Source organism: Oncorhynchus clarkii, chromosome 27 (genome assembly GCF_045791955.1).
Source record: "Oncorhynchus clarkii lewisi isolate Uvic-CL-2024 chromosome 27, UVic_Ocla_1.0, whole genome shotgun sequence".
NCBI classification, from domain to species: Eukaryota; Metazoa; Chordata; class Actinopteri; order Salmoniformes; family Salmonidae; genus Oncorhynchus; species Oncorhynchus clarkii.
Window position 1 is genome coordinate 48,044,844 of NC_092173.1, and position 22,500 is coordinate 48,067,343.

Sequence of the window (22,500 nt, forward strand, 5' to 3'; positions counted from 1 at the left end):
GCCCAGTGGTTAGAGTAGCTGGCCCGGTGGTTAGAGTAGGTAGCCTCGTGGTTAGAGCAGGTAGCCTCGTGGTTAGAGCGTTGGACTAGTAACCGTAAGGTTGCTGGATCAAATCCCAGAGATGACAAGGTACAAATCTGTCGTTCTGCCCCTGAACAAGGCAGTTAACCCACTGTTCCCTGGTAGGCCGTCATTGAAAATAAGAATTTGTTCTTAACTGACTTGCCTGGTTAAATATATATATATATATTTTAATACTGACTAACGAGGTGACAACCAGCACAGGTGTAACACATACTGACATACTGAAAAACCAAAGCCTCTACCAGTTTTCATTCCTATAGGTCAAAGTACCAGTTTCCATTCCTATAGGTCAATGTACCAGTTTCCATTCCTATAGGTCAATGTACCAGTTTCCATTCCTATAGGTCAATGTACCAGTTTCCATTCCTATAGGTCAATGTACCAGTTTCCATTCCTATAGGTCAATGTACCAGTTTCCATTCCTATAGGTCAATGTACCAGTTTCCATTCTTATAGGTCAATGTACCAGTTTCCATTCCTATAGGTCTGACACTATTCCTATAGCTCTGACACTAATTAGCAGAGAAAAAGGCAGAGTAGCAGAGTAGAGACACACCAGCATGAATGAGACTACTGTGAGAGAGGGGGAGGGGAGGCTGGGGAAAGAGAGGGGAGGGTAGTAGAGGGAGAAGAGGAGGTTAGTAGAGGGAGAAGAGGAGGGTCGTAGAGGGAGAAGAGGAGGGTAGTAGAGGGAGAAGAGGAGGGTAGTAGAGGGAGATGAGGAGGGTCGTAGAGGGAGAAGAGGAGGGTAGTAGTGGGAGAAGAGGAGGGTCGTAGAGGGAGAAGAGGAGGGTAGTAGAGGAAGAAGAGGGGAAGAGAGGGGAGGGTAGTAGAGGGAGAAGAGGAGGTCAGTAGAGGGAGAAGAGGAGGGTAGTAGATGGAGAGTAGTAGATGGAGAAGAGGAGGGTAGTAGAGGGAGAAGAGTAGGGTAGTAGAGGGAGAAGAGGAGGGTCGTAGAGGGAGAAGAGGAGGGTAGTAGAGGAAGAAGAGGGGAAAGAGAGGGGAGGGTAGTAGAGGGAGAAGAGGAGGTCAGTAGAGGGAGAAGAGGAGGTTAGTAGAGGGAGAAGAGGAGGGTCGTAGAGGGAGAAGAGGAGGATAGTAGAGGGAGAAGAGGAGGGTAGTAGAGAGAGAAGAGGAGGGTTGTAGAGGGAGAAGAGGAGGATAGTAGATGGAGAAGAGGAGGATAGTAGAGGGAGAAGAGGAGGGTAGTAGAGGGAGAAGAGGAGGGTAGTAGAGGGACACGAGGAGGGTAGTAGAGGGAGAAGAGGAGGGGAGTAGAGGGAGAAGAGGAGGGTCGTAGAGGGAGAAGAGGAGGGTAGTAGATGGAGAGCAGTAGATGGAGAAGAGGAGGGTAGTAGAGGGAGAAGAGGAGGGTCGTAGAGGGAGAAGAGGAGGGTCGTAGAGGGAGAAGAGGAGGGTAGTAGATGGAGAAGAGGAGGGTAGTAGAGGGAGAAGAGGAGGGTAGTAGAGGGAGAAGAGGAGGGTAGTAGAGGGAGAAGAGGAGGGTCGTAGAGGTAGAAGAGGAGGGTCGTAGAGGTAGAAGAGGAGGGTCGAGAGGTAGAAGAGGAGGATAGTAGAGGGAGTAGAGGTAGAAGAGGAGGGTCGTAGAGGTAGAAGAGGAGGGTCGTAGAGGGAGAAGAGGAGGGTCGTAGAGGGAGAAGAGGAGGATAGTAGAGGGAGAAGAGGAGGGTCGTAGAGGGAGAAGAGGAGGGTCGTAGAGGGAGAAGAGGGGGGTAGTAGAGGGAGAAGAGGAGGGTCGTAGAGGTAGAAGAGGAGGGTCGTAGAGGGAGAAGAGGAGGGTCGTAGAGGGAGAAGAGTCTGTCCTGTCTGCTGACTGGACCACATGTTCTCAGGGGCTGTTTGCTATTCAGCCTGGCCCTCATTGGCTGTTTGCTATTCCCCCTGGCCCTCATTGGCTGGCAGTCTATTCACCCTGGCTCTCAATGGCTGGCTGTGAGGAACAGAGGCTAAAGGGCTAACCTCCATGTGTCTTGTTATAAGCCTTGGTCTTTCCATGTATATTTCCAGGTTGGACGTTAGCACGTGGGGCGCCCCGATTGTTTTCACCTCCTTAGTCAGTAAGGGAATATGGCAATCCAAAAGCAGTAGTCAAAGACTACCGGGCGGCAGGTAGCCCAGTGGTTAGAGCAGGTAGCCTAGTGGTTAGAGTAGGTAGCCTAGTGGTTAGAGCAGGTAGCCTAGTGGTTATAGGCAGGTAACCTAGTGGTTAGAGTAGGTAGCCTAGTGGTTATAGGCAGGTAACCTAGTGGTTAGAGCAGGTATCCTAGTGGTTATAGGCAGGTAACCTAGTGGTTAGAGCAGGTATCCTAGTGGTTATAGGCAGGTAGCCTAGTGGTTAGAGTAGGTAGCCTAGTGGTTAGAGCAGGTAGCCTAGTGGTTATAGGCAGGTAACCTAGTGGTTAGAGCAGGTATCCTAGTGGTTATAGGCAGGTAACCTAGTGGTTAGAGACAGGTATCCTAGTGGCTATAGGCAGGTAACCTAGTGGTTAGAGCAGGTAGCCCAGTGGTTAGAGCAGGTAGCCTAGTGGTTAGAGCAGGTAGTCTAGTGGTTATAGGCAGGTAACCTAGTGGTTAGAGCAGGTATCCTAGTGGTTATAGGCAGATAGCCTAGTGGTTAGAGTAGGTAGCCTAGTGGTTAGAGCAGGTAGCCTAGTGGTTATAGGCAGGTAACCTAGTGGTTAGAGCAGGTATCCTAGTGGTTATAGGCAGGTAACCTAGTGGTTAGAGACAGGTATCCTAGTGGCTATAGGCAGGTAACCTAGTGGTTAGAGCAGGTAGCCCAGTGGTTAGAGCAGGTAGCCTAGTGGTTAGAGCAGGTAGTCTAGTGGTTAGAGCAGGTAGCCCAGTGGTTAGAGCAGGTAGCCTAGTGGTTAGAGCAGGTAGCCTAGTGGTTAGAGGCAGGTAGCCTAGTGGTTAGAGCAGGTAGCCCAGTGGTTAGAGCAGGTAGCCTAGTGGTTAGAGCAGGTAGCCCAGTGGTTAGAGCAGGTAGCCCGGTGGTTAGAGCAGGTAGCCCAGTGGTTAGAGCAGGTAGCCCAGTGGATAGAGCAGGTAGTCTAGTGGTTAGAGGCAGGTAGTCTCGTGGTTAGAGCAGGTAGCCTAGTGGTTAGAGCAGGTATCCTCGTGGTTAGAGCAGGTAGCCCAGTGGTTAGAGTAGCTGGCCCGGTGGTTAGAGTAGGTAGCCTCGTGGTTAGAGCAGGTAGCCTCGTGGTTAGAGTGTTGGACTAGTAACCGTAAGGTTGCTGGATCAAATCCCAGAGATGACAAGGTACAAATCTGTCGTTCTGCCCCTGAACAAGGCAGTTAACCCACTGTTCCCTGGTAGGCCGTCATTGAAAATAAGAATTTGTTCTTAACTGACTTGCCTGGTTAAATATATATATATATATTTTAATACTGACTAACGAGGTGACAACCAGCACAGGTGTAACACATACTGACATACTGAAAAACCAAAGCCTCTACCAGTTTTCATTCCTATAGGTCAAAGTACCAGTTTCCATTCCTATAGGTCAATGTACCAGTTTCCATTCCTATAGGTCAATGTACCAGTTTCCATTCCTATAGGTCAATGTACCAGTTTCCATTCCTATAGGTCAATGTACCAGTTTCCATTCCTATAGGTCAATGTACCAGTTTCCATTCCTATAGGTCAATGTACCAGTTTCCATTCTTATAGGTCAATGTACCAGTTTCCATTCCTATAGGTCTGACACTATTCCTATAGCTCTGACACTAATTAGCAGAGAAAAAGGCAGAGTAGCAGAGTAGAGACACACCAGCATGAATGAGACTACTGTGAGAGAGGGGGAGGGGAGGCTGGGGAAAGAGAGGGGAGGGTAGTAGAGGGAGAAGAGGAGGTTAGTAGAGGGAGAAGAGGAGGGTCGTAGAGGGAGAAGAGGAGGGTAGTAGAGGGAGAAGAGGAGGGTAGTAGAGGGAGATGAGGAGGGTCGTAGAGGGAGAAGAGGAGGGTAGTAGTGGGAGAAGAGGAGGGTCGTAGAGGGAGAAGAGGAGGGTAGTAGAGGAAGAAGAGGGGAAGAGAGGGGAGGGTAGTAGAGGGAGAAGAGGAGGTCAGTAGAGGGAGAAGAGGAGGGTAGTAGATGGAGAGTAGTAGATGGAGAAGAGGAGGGTAGTAGAGGGAGAAGAGTAGGGTAGTAGAGGGAGAAGAGGAGGGTCGTAGAGGGAGAAGAGGAGGGTAGTAGAGGAAGAAGAGGGGAAAGAGAGGGGAGGGTAGTAGAGGGAGAAGAGGAGGTCAGTAGAGGGAGAAGAGGAGGTTAGTAGAGGGAGAAGAGGAGGGTCGTAGAGGGAGAAGAGGAGGATAGTAGAGGGAGAAGAGGAGGGTAGTAGAGGGAGAAGAGGAGGGTTGTAGAGGGAGAAGAGGAGGATAGTAGATGGAGAAGAGGAGGATAGTAGAGGGAGAAGAGGAGGTCAGTAGAGGGAGAAGAGGAGGGTAGTAGAGGGACACGAGGAGGGTAGTAGAGGGAGAAGAGGAGGGGAGTAGAGGGAGAAGAGGAGGGTCGTAGAGGGAGAAGAGGAGGGTCGTAGAGGGAGAAGAGGAGGGTAGTAGAGGGAGAAGAGGAGGGTAGTAGAGGGAGAAGAGGAGGGTAGTAGAGGGAGAAGAGGAGGGTAGTAGAGGGAGAAGAGGAGGGTCGTAGAGGTAGAAGAGGAGGGTCGTAGAGGTAGAAGAGGAGGGTCGAGAGGTAGAAGAGGAGGATAGTAGAGGGAGTAGAGGTAGAAGAGGAGGGTCGTAGAGGTAGAAGAGGAGGGTCGTAGAGGGAGAAGAGGAGGGTCGTAGAGGGAGAAGAGGAGGATAGTAGAGGTAGAAGAGGAGGGTCGTAGAGGGAGAAGAGGAGGGTCGTAGAGGGAGAAGAGGGGGGTAGTAGAGGGAGAAGAGGAGGGTCGTAGAGGTAGAAGAGGAGGGTCGTAGAGGGAGAAGAGGAGGGTCGTAGAGGGAGAAGAGTCTGTCCTGTCTGCTGACTGGACCACATGTTCTCAGGGGCTGTTTGCTATTCAGCCTGGCCCTCATTGGCTGTTTGCTATTCCCCCTGGCCCTCATTGGCTGGCAGTCTATTCACCCTGGCTCTCAATGGCTGGCTGTGAGGAACAGAGGCTAAAGGGCTAACCTCCATGTGTCTTGTTATAAGCCTTGGTCTTTCCATGTATATTTCCAGGTTGGACGTTAGCACGTGGGGCGCCCGATTGTTTTCACCTCCTTAGTCAGTAAGGGAATATGGCAATCCAAAAGCAGTAGTCAAAGACTACCGGGCGGCAGGTAGCCCAGTGGTTAGAGCAGGTAGCCTAGTGGTTAGAGTAGGTAGCCTAGTGGTTAGAGCAGGTAGCCTAGTGGTTATAGGCAGGTAACCTAGTGGTTAGAGTAGGTAGCCTAGTGGTTATAGGCAGGTAACCTAGTGGTTAGAGCAGGTATCCTAGTGGTTATAGGCAGGTAACCTAGTGGTTAGAGCAGGTATCCTAGTGGTTATAGGCAGGTAGCCTAGTGGTTAGAGTAGGTAGCCTAGTGGTTAGAGCAGGTAGCCTAGTGGTTATAGGCAGGTAACCTAGTGGTTAGAGCAGGTATCCTAGTGGTTATAGGCAGGTAACCTAGTGGTTAGAGACAGGTATCCTAGTGGCAATAGGCAGGTAACCTAGTGGTTAGAGCAGGTAGCCCAGTGGTTAGAGCAGGTAGCCTAGTGGTTAGAGCAGGTAGTCTAGTGGTTATAGGCAGGTAACCTAGTGGTTAGAGTAGGTAGCCTAGTGGTTAGAGCAGGTAGCCTAGTGGTTATAGGCAGGTAACCTAGTGGTTAGAGCAGGTATCCTAGTGGTTATAGGCAGGTAACCTAGTGGTTAGAGACAGGTATCCTAGTGGCTATAGGCAGGTAACCTAGTGGTTAGAGCAGGTAGCCCAGTGGTTAGAGCAGGTAGCCTAGTGGTTAGAGCAGGTAGTCTAGTGGTTAGAGCAGGTAGCCCAGTGGTTAGAGCAGGTAGCCTAGTGGTTAGAGCAGGTAGCCTAGTGGTTAGAGCAGGTAGCCCAGTGGTTAGAGCAGGTAGCCTAGTGGTTAGAGCAGGTAGTCTAGTGGTAAGAGGCAGGTAGTCTAGTGGTTAGAGGCAGGTAGCCTGGTGGTTAGAGCAGGTAGCCCAGTGGTTAGAGCAGGTAGCCCAGTGGTTAGAGCAGGTAGCCCGGTGGTTAGAGCAGGTAGCCCAGTGGTTAGAGCAGGTAGCCCAGTGGTTAGAGCAGGTAGCCTAGTGGTTAGAGCAGGTAGCCTAGTGGTTAGAGGCAGGTAGCCTAGTGGTTAGAGCAGGTAGCCCAGTGGTTAGAGCAGGTAGCCTAGTGGTTAGAGCAGGTAGCCCAGTGGTTAGAGCAGGTAGCCCGGTGGTTAGAGCAGGTAGCCCAGTGGTTAGAGCAGGTAGCCCAGTGGATAGAGCAGGTAGTCTAGTGGTTAGAGGCAGGTAGTCTCGTGGTTAGAGCAGGTAGCCTAGTGGTTAGAGCAGGTATCCTCGTGGTTAGAGCAGGTAGCCCAGTGGTTAGAGTAGCTGGCCCGGTGGTTAGAGTAGGTAGCCTCGTGGTTAGAGCAGGTAGCCTCGTGGTTAGAGCGTTGGACTAGTAACCGTAAGGTTGCTGGATCAAATCCCAGAGATGACAAGGTACAAATCTGTCGTTCTGCCCCTGAACAAGGCAGTTAACCCACTGTTCCCTGGTAGGCCGTCATTGAAAATAAGAATTTGTTCTTAACTGACTTGCCTGGTTAAATATATATATATATTTTAATACTGACTAACCAGGTGACAACCAGCACAGGTGTAACACATACTGACATACTGAAAAACCAAAGCCTCTACCAGTTTTCATTCCTATAGGTCAAAGTACCAGTTTCCATTCCTATAGGTCAATGTACCAGTTTCCATTCCTATAGGTCAATGTACCAGTTTCCATTCCTATAGGTCAATGTACCAGTTTCCATTCCTATAGGTCAATGTACCAGTTTCCATTCCTATAGGTCAATGTACCAGTTTCCATTCCTATAGGTCAATGTACCAGTTTCCATTCCTATAGGTCAATGTACCCGTTTCCATTCCTATAGGTCAATGTACCAGTTTCCATTCTTATAGGTCAATGTACCAGTTTCCATTCCTATAGGTCAATGTCATAACAGTTTCCATTCCTATAGGTCAATGTCATAACAGTTTCCATTCCTATAGGTCAATGTACCAGTTTCCATTCCTATAGGTCAATGTACCAGTTTCCATTCCTATAGGTCAATGTACCAGTTTCCATTCCTATAGGTCAATGTCATAACAGTTTCCATTCCTATAGGTCAAAGTACCAGTTTCCATTCCTATAGGTCAATGTACCAGTTTCCATTCCTATAGGTCAATGTACCAGTTTCCATTCCTATAGGTCAATGTACCAGTTTCCATTCCTATAGGTCAATGTACCAGTATCCATTCCTATAGGTCAATGTACCAGTTTCCATTCCTATAGGTCAATGTACCAGTTTCCATTCCTATAGGTCAATGTCATAACAGTTTCCATTCCTATAGGTCAATGTCATAACAGTTTCCATTCCTATAGGTCAATGTACCAGTTCCCATTCCTATAGGTCAATGTACCAGTTTCCATTCCTATAGGTCAATGTACCAGTTTCCATTCCTATAGGTCAATGTACCAGTTTCCATTCCTATAGGTCAATGTACCAGTTTCCATTCCTATAGGTCAATGTACCAGTTTCCATTCCTATAGGTCAATGTACCAGTTTCCATTCCTATAGGTCAATGTACCAGTTTTCATTCCTATAGGTCAATGTACCAGTTTCCATTCCTATAGGTCAAAGTACCAGTTTCCATTCCTATAGGTCAATGTACCAGTTTCCATTCCTATAGGTCAATGTACCAGTTTCCATTCCTATAGGTCAATGTACCAGTTTCCATTCCTATAGGTCAATGTACCAGTTTCCATTCCTATAGGTCAATGTCATAACAGTTTCCATTCCTATAGGTCAATGTCATAACAGTTTCCATTCCTATAGGTCAATGTACCAGTTTCCATTCCTATAGGTCAATGTACCAGTTTCCATTCCTATAGGTCAATGTACCAGTTTCTATTCCTATAGGTCAATGTACCAGTTTCCATTCCTATAGGTCAATGTACCAGTTTCCATTCCTATAGGTCAATGTACCAGTTTCCATTCCTATAGGTCAATGTCATAACAGTTTCCATTCCTATAGGTCAAAGTACCAGTTTCCATTCCTATAGGTCAATGTACCAGTTTCCATTCCTATAGGTCAATGTACCAGTTTCCATTCCTATAGGTCAATGTACCAGTTTCCATTCCTATAGGTCAATGTACCAGTATCCATTCTTATAGGTCAATGTACCAGTTTCCATTCCTATAGGTCAATGTCATAACAGTTTCCATTCCTATAGGTCAAAGTACCAGTTTCCATTCCTATAGGTCAATGTACCAGTTTCCATTCCTATAGGTCAATGTACCAGTTTCCATTCCTATAGGTCAATGTACCAGTTTCCATTCCTATAGGTCAATGTACCAGTTTCCATTCCTATAGGTCAATGTCATAACAGTTTCCATTCCTATAGGTCAAAGTACCAGTTTCCATTCCTATAGGTCAATGTACCAGTTTCCATTCCTATAGGTCAATGTACCAGTTTCCATTCCTATAGGTCAATGTACCAGTTTCCATTCCTATAGGTCAATGTACCAGTATCCATTCCTATAGGTCAATGTACCAGTTTCCATTCCTATAGGTCAATGTACCAGTTTCCATTCCTATAGGTCAATGTCATAACAGTTTCCATTCCTATAGGTCAATGTCATAACAGTTTCCATTCCTATAGGTCAATGTACCCGTTTCCATTCCTATAGGTCAATGTACCAGTTTCCATTCCTATAGGTCAATGTACCAGTTTCCATTCCTATAGGTCAATGTACCAGTTTCCATTCCTATAGGTCAATGTACCAGTTTCCATTCCTATAGGTCAATGTACCAGTTTCCATTCCTATAGGTCAATGTACCAGTTTTCATTCCTATAGGTCAATGTACCAGTTTCCATTCATATAGGTCAAAGTACCAGTTTCCATTCCTATAGGTCAATGTACCAGTTTCCATTCCTATAGGTCAATGTACCAGTTTCCATTCCTATAGGTCAATGTACCAGTTTCCATTCCTATAGGTCAATGTACCAGTTTCCATTCCTATAGGTCAATGTACCAGTTTCCATTCCTATAGGTCAATGTCATAACAGTTTCCATTCCTATAGGTCAATGTCATAACAGTTTCCATTCCTATAGGTCAATGTACCAGTTTCCATTCCTATAGGTCAATGTACCAGTTTCCATTCCTATAGGTCAATGTACCAGTTTCCATTCCTATAGGTCAATGTACCAGTTTCCATTCCTATAGGTCAATGTACCAGTTTCAATTCCTATAGGTCAATGTCATAACAGTTTCCATTCCTATAGGTCAAAGTACCAGTTTCCATTCCTATAGGTCAATGTACCAGTTTCCATTCCTATAGGTCAATGTACCAGTTTCCATTCCTATAGGTCAATGTACCAGTTTCCATTCCTATAGGTCAATGTACCAGTATCCATTCCTATAGGTCAATGTACCAGTTTCCATTCCTATAGGTCAATGTACCAGTTTCCATTCCTATAGGTCAATGTCATAACAGTTTCCATTCCTATAGGTCAAAACAGTTTCCATTCCTTTAGGTCAATGTACCAGTTTCCATTCCTATAGGTCAATGTACCAGTTTCCATTCCTATAGGTCAATGTACCAGTTTCCATTCCTATAGGTCAATGTACCAGTTTCCATTCCTATAGGTCAATGTACCAGTTTCCATTCCTATAGGACAATGTACCAGTTTCCATTCCTATAGGTCAATGTACCAGTTTCCATTCCTATAGGTCAATGTACCAGTTTTCATTCCTATAGGTCAATGTACCAGTTTCCATTCCTATAGGTCAAAGTACCAGTTTCCATTCCTATAGGTCAATGTACCAGTTTCCATTCCTATAGGTCAATGTACCAGTTTCCATTCCTATAGGTCAATGTACCAGTTTCCATTCCTATAGGTCAATGTACCAGTTTCCATTCCTATAGGTCAATGTACCAGTTTCCATTCCTATAGGTCAATGTCATAACAGTTTCCATTCCTATAGGTCAATGTACCAGTTTCCATTCCTATAGGTCAATGTACCAGTTTCCATTCCTATAGGTCAATGTACCAGTTTCCATTCCTATAGGTCAATGTACCAGTTTCCATTCCTATAGGTCAATGTACCAGTTTCCATTCCTATAGGTCAATGTACCAGTTCCCATTCCTATAGGTCAATGTACCAGTTTCCATTCCTATAGGTCAATGTACCAGTTTCCATTCCTATAGGTCAATGCACCAGTTTCCATTCCTATAGGTCAATGTCATAACAGTTTCCATTCCTATAGGACAATGTACCAGTTTCCATTCCTATAGGTCAATGTCATAACAGTTTCCATTCCTATAGGTCAATGCACCAGTTTCCATTCCTATAGGTCAATGTACCAGTTTCCATTCCTATGGGTCAATGTACCAGTTTCCATTCCTATAGGTCAATGTACCAGTTTCCATTCCTATAGGTCAATGTACCAGTTTCCATTCCTATAGGTCAATGTACCAGTTTCTATTCCTATAGGTCAATGTACCAGTTTCCATTCCTATGTGTCAATGTACCAGTTTCCATTCCTATAGGTCAATGTACCCGTTTCCATTCCTATAGGTCAATGTACCAGTTTCCATTCCTATGGGTCAATGTACCAGTTTCCATTCCTATAGGTCAATGTACCAGTTTCCATTCCTATAGGTCAATGTACCAGTTTCCATTCCTATGGGTCAATGTACCAGTTTCCATTCCTATAGGTCAATGTACCAGTTTCCATTCCTATAGGTCAATATACCAGTTTCCATTCCTATAGGTCAATGTACCAGTTTCCATTCCTATAGGTCAATGTCATAACAGTTTCCATTCCTATAGGTCAATGTACCAGTTTCCATTCCTATAGGTCAATGTACCAGTTTCCATTCCTATAGGTCAATGTACCAGTTTCCATTCCTATAGGTCAATGTACCAGTTTCCATTCCTATAGGTCAATGTACCAGTTTCCATTCCTATAGGTCAATGTACCAGTTTCCATTCCTATAGGTCAATGTACCAGTTTTCATTCCTATAGGTCAATGTACCAGTTTCCATTCCTATAGGTCAAAGTACCAGTTTCCATTCCTATAGGTCAATGTACCAGTTTCCATTCCTATAGGTCAATGTACCAGTTTCCATTCCTATAGGTCAATGTACCAGTTTCCATTCCTATAGGTCAATGTACCAGTTTCCATTCCTATAGGTCAATGTACCAGTTTCCATTCCTATAGGTCAATGTCATAACAGTTTCCATTCCTATAGGTCAATGTCATAACAGTTTCCATTCCTATAGGTCAATGTACCAGTTTCCATTCCTATAGGTCAATGTACCAGTTTCCATTCCTATAGGTCAATGTACCAGTTTCCATTCCTATAGGTCAATGTACCAGTTTCCATTCCTATAGGTCAATGTACCAGTTTCCATTCCTATAGGTCAATGTCATAACAGTTTCCATTCCTATAGGTCAATGTACCAGTTTCCATTCCTATAGGTCAATGTCATAACAGTTTCCATTCCTATAGGTCAATGTACCAGTTTCCATTCCTATAGGTCAATGTCATAACAGTTTCCATTCCTATAGGTCAATGTACCAGTTTCCATTCCCATAGGTCAATGTACCAGTTTCCATTCCTATAGGTCAATGTACCAGTTTCCATTCCTATAGGTCAATGTACCAGTTTCCATTCCTATAGGTCAATGTACCAGTTTCCATTCCTATAGGTCAATGCACCAGTTTCCATTCCCATAGGTCAATGTACCAGTTTCCATTCCTATAGGTCAATGTACCAGTTTCCATTCCTATAGGTCAATGTACCAGTTTCCATTCCTATGGGTCAATGTACCAGTTTCCATTCCTATAGGTCAATGTACCAGTTTCCATTCCTATAGGTCAATGTACCAGTTTCCATTCCTATAGGTCAATGTACCAGTTTCCATTCCTATAGGTCAATGTACCAGTTTCCATTCCTATAGGTCAATGTCATAACAGTTTCCATTCCTATAGGTCAATGTACCAGTTTCCATTCCTATAGGTCAATGTCATAACAGTTTCCATTCCTATAGGTCAATGTACCAGTTTCCATTCCTATAGGTCAATGTCATAACAGTTTCCATTCCTATAGGTCAATGTACCAGTTTCCATTCCCATAGGTCAATGTACCAGTTTCCATTCCTATAGGTCAATGTACCAGTTTCCATTCCTATAGGTCAATGTACCAGTTTCCATTCCTATAGGTCAATGTACCAGTTTCCATTCCTATAGGTCAATGCACCAGTTTCCATTCCCATAGGTCAATGTACCAGTTTCCATTCCTATAGGTCAATGTACCAGTTTCCATTCCTATAGGTCAATGTACCAGTTTCCATTCCTATGGGTCAATGTACCAGTTTCCATTCCTATAGGTCAATGTACCAGTTTCCATTCCTATAGGTCAATGTACCAGTTTCCATTCCTATAGGTCAATGTCATAACAGTTTCCATTCCTATAGGTCAATGTACCAGTTTCCATTCCTATAGGTCAATGTACCAGTTTCCATTCCTATAGGTCAATGTCATAACAGTTTCCATTCCTATAGGTCAATGTCCCAGTTTCCATTCCTATGGGTCAATGTACCAGTTTCCATTCCTATAGGTCAATGTACCAGTTTCCATTCCTATAGGTCAATGTCATAACAGTTTCAATTCCTATAGGTCAATGTACAAGTTTCCATTCCTATAGGTCAATGTACCAGTTTCCATTCCTATAGGTCAATGTACCAGTTTCCATTCCTATAGGTCAATGTACCAGTTTCCATTCCTATAGGTCAATGTACCAGTTTCCATTCCTATAGGTCAATGTACCAGTTTCCATTCCTATAGGTCAATGTACCAGTTTCCATTCCTATAGGTCAATGTCATAACAGTTTCCATTCCTATAGGTCAATGTACCAGTTTCTATTCCTATAGGTCAATGTAACAGTTTCCATTCCTATAGGTCAATGTACCAGTTTCCATTCCTATAGGTCAATGTACCAGTTTCCATTCCTATAGGTCAATGCAACAGTTTCCATTCCTATAGGTCAATGTCATACCAGTTTCCATCCCTATAGGTCAATGTACCAGTTTCGATTCCTATAGGTCAATGTACCAGTTTCCATTCCTATAGGTCAATGTACCAGTTTCCATTCCTATAGGTCAATGTACCAGTTTCCATTCCTATAGGTCAATGTAACAGTTTTCATTCCTATAGGTCAATGTACCAGTTTCCATTCCTATAGGTCAATGTACCAGTTTCCATTCCTATAGGTCAATGTACCAGTTTCCATTCCTATAGGTCAATGTCATAACAGTTTCCATTCCTATAGGTCAATGTACCAGTTTCCATTCCTATGGGTCAATGTACCAGTTTCCATTCCTATAGGTCAATGTCATAACAGTTTCCATTCCTATAGGTCAATGTACCAGTTTCCATTCCTATAGGTCAATGTACCAGTTTCCATTCCTATAGGTCAATGTACCAGTTTCCATTCCTATAGGTCAATGTACCAGTTTCCATTCCTATAGGTCAATGTACCAGTTTCCATTCCTATAGGTCAATGTACCAGTTTCCATTCCTATAGGTCAATGTCATAACAGTTTCCATTCCTATAGGTCAATGTACCAGTTTCCATTCCTATAGGTCAATGTAACAGTTTCCATTCCTATAGGTCAATGTACCAGTTTCCATTCCTATAGGTCAATGTAACAGTTTCCATTCCTATAGGTCAATGTAACAGTTTCCATTCCTATAGGTCAATGTCATACCAGTTTCCATCCCCTTAGGTCAATGTACCAGTTTCCATTCCTATAGGTCAATGTACCAGTTTCCATTCCTATAGGTCAATGTACCAGTTTCCATTCCTATAGGTCAATGTACCAGTTTCCATTCCTATAGGTCAATGTAACAGTTTTCATTCCTATAGGTCAATGTACCAGTTTCCATTCCTATAGGTCAATGTACCAGTTTCCATTCCTATAGGTCAATGTACCAGTTTCCATTCCTATAGGTCAATGTACCAGTTTCCATTCCTATAGGTCAATGTACCAGTTTCCATTCCTATAGGTCAATGTACCAGTTTCCATTCCTATAGGTCAATGTACCAGTTTCCATTCCTATAGGTCAATGTACCAGTTTCCATTCCTATAGGTCAATGTCATAACAGTTTCCATTCCTATAGGTCAATGTACCAGTTTCCATTCCTATAGGTCAATGTACCAGTTTCCATTCCTATAGGTCAATGTACCAGTTTCCATTCCTATAGGTCAATGTACCAGTATCCATTCTTATAGGTCAATGTACCAGTTTCCATTCCTATAGGTCAATGTCATAACAGTTTCCATTCCTATAGGTCAAAGTACCAGTTTCCATTCCTATAGGTCAATGTACCAGTTTCCATTCCTATAGGTCAATGTACCAGTTTCCATTCCTATAGGTCAATGTACCAGTTTCCATTCCTATAGGTCAATGTACCAGTTTCCATTCCTATAGGTCAATGTCATAACAGTTTCCATTCCTATAGGTCAAAGTACCAGTTTCCATTCCTATAGGTCAATGTACCAGTTTCCATTCCTATAGGTCAATGTACCAGTTTCCATTCCTATAGGTCAATGTACCAGTTTCCATTCCTATAGGTCAATGTACCAGTATCCATTCCTATAGGTCAATGTACCAGTTTCCATTCCTATAGGTCAATGTACCAGTTTCCATTCCTATAGGTCAATGTCATAACAGTTTCCATTCCTATAGGTCAATGTCATAACAGTTTCCATTCCTATAGGTCAATGTACCAGTTTCCATTCCTATAGGTCAATGTACCAGTTTCCATTCCTATAGGTCAATGTCATAACAGTTTCCATTCCTATAGGTCAATGTCATAACAGTTTCCATTCCTATAGGTCAATGTCATAACAGTTTCCATTCCTATAGGTCAATGTACCAGTTTCCATTCCTATAGGTCAATGTACCAGTTTCAATTCCTATAGGTCAATGTCATAACAGTTTCCATTCCTATAGGTCAAAGTACCAGTTTCCATTCCTATAGGTCAATGTACCAGTTTCCATTCCTATAGGTCAATGTACCAGTTTCCATTCCTATAGGTCAATGTACCAGTTTCCATTCCTATAGGTCAATGTACCAGTATCCATTCCTATAGGTCAATGTACCAGTTTCCATTCCTATAGGTCAATGTCATAACAGTTTCCATTCCTATAGGTCAATGTACCAGTTTCCATTCCTATAGGTCAATGTACCAGTTTCCATTCCTATAGGTCAATGTCATAACAGTTTCCATTCCTATAGGTCAATGTCATAACAGTTTCCATTCCTATAGGTCAATGTACCAGTTTCCATTCCTATAGGTCAATGTACCAGTTTCAATTCCTATAGGTCAATGTCATAACAGTTTCCATTCCTATAGGTCAAAGTACCAGTTTCCATTCCTATAGGTCAATGTACCAGTTTCCATTCCTATAGGTCAATGTACCAGTTTCCATTCCTATAGGTCAATGTACCAGTTTCCATTCCTATAGGTCAATGTACCAGTATCCATTCCTATAGGTCAATGTACCAGTTTCCATTCCTATAGGTCAATGTACCAGTTTCCATTCTTATAGGTCAATGTCATAACAGTTTCCATTCCTATAGGTCAATGTCATAACAGTTTCCATTCCTATAGGTCAATGTACCAGTTTCCATTCCTATAGGTCAATGTACCAGTTTCCATTCCTATAGGTCAATGTACCAGTTTCCATTCCTATAGGTCAATGTACCAGTTTCCATTCCTATAGGTCAATGTACCAGTTTCCATTCCTATAGGACAATGTACCAGTTTCCATTCCTATAGGTCAATGTACCAGTTTCCATTCCTATAGGTCAATGTACCAGTTTTCATTCCTATAGGTCAATGTACCAGTTTCCATTCCTATAGGTCAAAGTACCAGTTTCCATTCCTATAGGTCAATGTACCAGTTTCCATTCCTATAGGTCAATGTACCAGTTTCCATTCCTATAGGTCAATGTACCAGTTTCCATTCCTATAGGTCAATGTACCAGTTTCCATTCCTATAGGTCAATGTACCAGTTTCCATTCCTATAGGTCAATGTCATAACAGTTTCCATTCCTATAGGTCAATGTACCAGTTTCCATTCCTATAGGTCAATGTACCAGTTTCCATTCCTATAGGTCAATGTACCAGTTTCCATTCCTATAGGTCAATGTACCAGTTTCCATTCCTATAGGTCAATGTACCAGTTCCAATTCCTATAGGTCAATGTACCAGTTTCCATTCCTATAGGTCAATGTACCAGTTTCCATTCCTATAGGTCAATGCACCAGTTTCCATTCCTATAGGTCAATGTCATAACAGTTTCCATTCCTATAGGACAATGTACCAGTTTCCATTCCTATAGGTCAATGTCATAACAGTTTCCATTCCTATAGGTCAATGCACCAGTTTCCATTCCTATAGGTCAATGTACCAGTTTCCATTCCTATGGGTCAATGTACCAGTTTCCATTCCTATAGGTCAATGTACCAGTTTCCATTCCTATAGGTCAATGTACCAGTTTCCATTCCTATAGGTCAATGTACCAGTTTCTATTCCTATAGGTCAATGTACCAGTTTCCATTCCTATGTGTCAATGTACCAGTTTCCATTCCTATAGGTCAATGTACCCGTTTCCATTCCTATAGGTCAATGTACCAGTTTCCATTCCTATGTGTCAATGTACCAGTTTCCATTCCTATAGGTCAATGTACCAGTTTCCATTCCTATAGGTCAATGTACCAGTTTCCATTCCTATGGGTCAATGTACCAGTTTCCATTCCTATAGGTCAATGTACCAGTTTCCATTCCTATAGGTCAATATACCAGTTTCCATTCCTATAGGTCAATGTACCAGTTTCCATTCCTATAGGTCAATGTCATAACAGTTTCCATTCCTATAGGTCAATGTACCAGTTTCCATTCCTATAGGTCAATGTACCAGTTTCCATTCCTATAGGTCAATGTACCAGTTTCCATTCCTATAGGTCAATGTACCAGTTTCCATTCCTATAGGTCAATGTACCAGTTTCCATTCCTATAGGTCAATGTACCAGTTTCCATTCCTATAGGTCAATGTACCAGTTTTCATTCCTATAGGTCAATGTACCAGTTTCCATTCCTATAGGTCAAAGTACCAGTTTCCATTCCTATAGGTCAATGTACCAGTTTCCATTCCTATAGGTCAATGTACCAGTTTCCATTCCTATAGGTCAATGTACCAGTTTCCATTCCTATAGGTCAATGTACCAGTTTCCATTCCTATAGGTCAATGTACCAGTTTCCATTCCTATAGGTCAATGTCATAACAGTTTCCATTCCTATAGGTCAATGTCATAACAGTTTCCATTCCTATAGGTCAATGTACCAGTTTCCATTCCTATAGGTCAATGTACCAGTTTCCATTCCTATAGGTCAATGTACCAGTTTCCATTCCTATAGGTCAATGTACCAGTTTCCATTCCTATAGGTCAATGTACCAGTTTCCATTCCTATAGGTCAATGTCATAACAGTTTCCATTCCTATAGGTCAATGTACCAGTTTCCATTCCTATAGGTCAATGTCATAACAGTTTCCATTCCTATAGGTCAATGTACCAGTTTCCATTCCTATAGGTCAATGTCATAACAGTTTCCATTCCTATAGGTCAATGTACCAGTTTCCATTCCCATAGGTCAATGTACCAGTTTCCATTCCTATAGGTCAATGTACCAGTTTCCATTCCTATAGGTCAATGTACCAGTTTCCATTCCTATAGGTCAATGTACCAGTTTCCATTCCTATAGGTCAATGCACCAGTTTCCATTCCCATAGGTCAATGTACCAGTTTCCATTCCTATAGGTCAATGTACCAGTTTCCATTCCTATAGGTCAATGTACCAGTTTCCATTCCTATGGGTCAATGTACCAGTTTCCATTCCTATAGGTCAATGTACCAGTTTCCATTCCTATAGGTCAATGTACCAGTTTCCATTCCTATAGGTCAATGTACCAGTTTCCATTCCTATAGGTCAATGTACCAGTTTCCATTCCTATAGGTCAATGTCATAACAGTTTCCATTCCTATAGGTCAATGTACCAGTTTCCATTCCTATAGGTCAATGTCATAACAGTTTCCATTCCTATAGGTCAATGTACCAGTTTCCATTCCTATAGGTCAATGTCATAACAGTTTCCATTCCTATAGGTCAATGTACCAGTTTCCATTCCCATAGGTCAATGTACCAGTTTCCATTCCTATAGGTCAATGTACCAGTTTCCATTCCTATAGGTCAATGTACCAGTTTCCATTCCTATAGGTCAATGTACCAGTTTCCATTCCTATAGGTCAATGCACCAGTTTCCATTCCCATAGGTCAATGTACCAGTTTCCATTCCTATAGGTCAATGTACCAGTTTCCATTCCTATAGGTCAATGTACCAGTTTCCATTCCTATGGGTCAATGTACCAGTTTCCATTCCTATAGGTCAATGTACCAGTTTCCATTCCTATAGGTCAATGTACCAGTTTCCATTCCTATAGGTCAATGTCATAACAGTTTCCATTCCTATAGGTCAATGTACCAGTTTCCATTCCTATAGGTCAATGTACCAGTTTCCATTCCTATAGGTCAATGTCATAACAGTTTCCATTCCTATAGGTCAATGTACCAGTTTCCATTCCTATGGGTCAATGTACCAGTTTCCATTCCTATAGGTCAATGTACCAGTTTCCATTCCTATAGGTCAATGTCATAACAGTTTCCATTCCTATAGGTCAATGTACCAGTTTCCATTCCTATAGGTCAATGTACCAGTTTCCATTCCTATAGGTCAATGTACCAGTTTCCATTCCTATAGGTCAATGTACCAGTTTCCATTCCTATAGGTCAATGTACCAGTTTCCATTCCTATAGGTCAATGTACCAGTTTCCATTCCTATAGGTCAATGTACCAGTTTCCATTCCTATAGGTCAATGTCATAACAGTTTCCATTCCTATAGGTCAATGTACCAGTTTCTATTCCTATAGGTCAATGTAACAGTTTCCATTCCTATAGGTCAATGTACCAGTTTCCATTCCTATAGGTCAATGTACCAGTTTCCATTCCTATAGGTCAATGTAACAGTTTCCATTCCTATAGGTCAATGTCATACCAGTTTCCATCCCTATAGGTCAATGTACCAGTTTCGATTCCTATAGGTCAATGTACCAGTTTCCATTCCTATAGGTCAATGTACCAGTTTCCATTCCTATAGGTCAATGTACCAGTTTCCATTCCTATAGGTCAATGTAACAGTTTTCATTCCTATAGGTCAATGTACCAGTTTCCATTCCTATAGGTCAATGTACCAGTTTCCATTCCTATAGGTCAATGTACCAGTTTCCATTCCTATAGGTCAATGTCATAACAGTTTCCATTCCTATAGGTCAATGTACCAGTTTCCATTCCTATGGGTCAATGTACCAGTTTCCATTCCTATAGGTCAATGTCATAACAGTTTCCATTCCTATAGGTCAATGTACCAGTTTCCATTCCTATAGGTCAATGTACCAGTTTCCATTCCTATAGGTCAATGTACCAGTTTCCATTCCTATAGGTCAATGTACCAGTTTCCATTCCTATAGGTCAATGTACCAGTTTCCATTCCTATAGGTCAATGTACCAGTTTCCATTCCTATAGGTCAATGTCATAACAGTTTCCATTCCTATAGGTCAATGTACCAGTTTCCATTCCTATAGGTCAATGTAACAGTTTCCATTCCTATAGGTCAATGTACCAGTTTCCATTCCTATAGGTCAATGTAACAGTTTCCATTCCTATAGGTCAATGTAACAGTTTCCATTCCTATAGGTCAATGTCATACCAGTTTCCATCCCCTTAGGTCAATGTACCAGTTTCCATTCCTATAGGTCAATGTACCAGTTTCCATTCCTATAGGTCAATGTACCAGTTTCCATTCCTATAGGTCAATGTACCAGTTTCCATTCCTATAGGTCAATGTAACAGTTTTCATTCCTATAGGTCAATGTACCAGTTTCCATTCCTATAGGTCAATGTACCAGTTTCCATTCCTATAGGTCAATGTACCAGTTTCCATTCCTATAGGTCAATGTACCAGTTTCCATTCCTATAGGTCAATGTACCAGTTTCCATTCCTATAGGTCAATGTACCAGTTTCCATTCCTATAGGTCAATGTACCAGTTTCCATTCCTATAGGTCAATGTACCAGTTTCCATTCCTATAGGTCAATGTCATAACAGTTTCCATTCCTATAGGTCAATGTACCAGTTTCCATTCCTATAGGTCAATGTACCAGTTTCCATTCCTATAGGTCAATGTACCAGTTTCCATTCCTATAGGTCAATGTACCAGTTTCCATTCCTATAGGTCAATGTACCAGTTTCCATTCCTATATATCAATGTACCAGTTTCCATCCCTATAGGTCAATGTACCAGTTTCCATTCCTATAGGTCAATGTACCAGTTTCCATTCCTATAGGTCAATGTACCAGTTTCCATTCCTATAGGTCAATGTACCAGTTTCCATTCCTATAGGTCAATGTACCAGTTTCCATTCCTATAGGTCAATGTCATAACAGTTTCCATTCCTATAGGTCAATGTACCAGTTTCCATTCCTATAGGTCAATGTACCAGTTTCCATTTCTATAGGTCAATGTACCAGTTTCCATTTCTATAGGTCAATGTACCAGTTTCCATTCCTATAGGTCAATGTACCAGTTTCCATTCCTATAGGTCAATGTACCAGTTTCCATTCCTATAGGTCAATGTACCAGTTTCCATTCCTATAGGTCAATGTACCAGTTTCCATTCCTATAGGTCAATGTACCAGTTTCCATTCCTATAGGTCAATGTACCAGTTTCCATTCCTATAGGTCAATGTACCAGTTTCCATTCCTATAGGTCAATGTACCAGTTTCCATTCCTATAGGTCAATGTACCAGTTTCCATTCCTATAGGTCAATGTACCAGTTTCCATTCCTATAGGTCAATGTACCAGTTTCCATTCCTATAGGTCAATGTCATAACAGTTTCCATTCCTATAGGTCAATGTACCAGTTTCCATTCCTATAGGTCAATGTACCAGTTTCCATTCCTATAGGTCAATGTCATAACAGTTTCCATTCCTATAGGTCAATGTCATAACAGTTTCCATTCCTATAGGTCAATGTACCAGTTTCCATTCCTATAGGTCAATGTACCAGTTTCCATTCCTATAGGTCAATGTACCAGTTTCCATCCCTATAGGTCAATGTACCAGTTTCCATTCCTATGGGTCAATGCACCAGTTTCCATTCCTATAGGTCAATGTACCAGTTTCCATTCCTATAGGTCAATGTACCAGTTTCCATTCCTATAGGTCAATGTACCAGTTTCCATTCCTATGGGTCAATGTACCAGTTTCCATTCCTATAGGTCAATGTACCAGTTTCCATTCCTATAGGTCAATGTACCAGTTTCCATTCCTATAGGTCAATGTACCAGTTTCCATTCCTATAGGTCAATGTACCAGTTTCCATTCCTATAGGTCAATGTACCAGTTTCCATTCCTATGGGTCAATGTACCAGTTTCCATTCCTATAGGTCAATGTACCAGTTTCCATTCCTATGGGTCAATGCACCAGTTTCCCATAAATGTGTTCAGTAAGTGTCTGAGTAAGTTGTACTGTTGTACTGTAAATGTGTACACTCATTGTCATTGCATCCAGCTCAGACATAATGCTAAAAGTGTTTTAACAACACGTGGCTGAATATATGAGAAACTCCTTAACCATTTAGATACCGTTTAAAACCACTACAATCTGCAAATGTTTCATGAAAATAAAAATAAACATTTATATAATTGGATTTGGCAAAATGTTCAGCTGCAGGGGAAATTCAATAATAAAATATAAAGATTAAAAATAAAGAATAAAGATTTAATATAAAGATATTTAGTAACTGCTTCTCCAATAGAAATCCCTGATTATCATTCAATGTCATTATCATGGAATTGGGCTAATCTGATGCCATGTTGAGCCTATGGGTTTAAAAACTCTGTGAAACTCCCTGTCCTGCAGTACCGATCATGCCCACCAGATGTCGGTATTGTGCAGGCTCACTCTCTCAGCACAGCCCCCCCCCTTGGTCTGAATGAGTCACT

At 42.3% G+C, this 22,500-nt stretch overlaps 1 protein-coding gene across 1 annotated transcript in view; it reads right to left on the reverse strand.

Annotated features, from left to right (window-relative positions):
- LOC139385701 (transcriptional coactivator YAP1-like) overlaps window positions 1-22,500 on the reverse strand; it is a 146,058-nt gene that overhangs the window by 5,946 nt on the left and 117,612 nt on the right. The gene's annotated exons all lie outside the window — the stretch shown is intronic.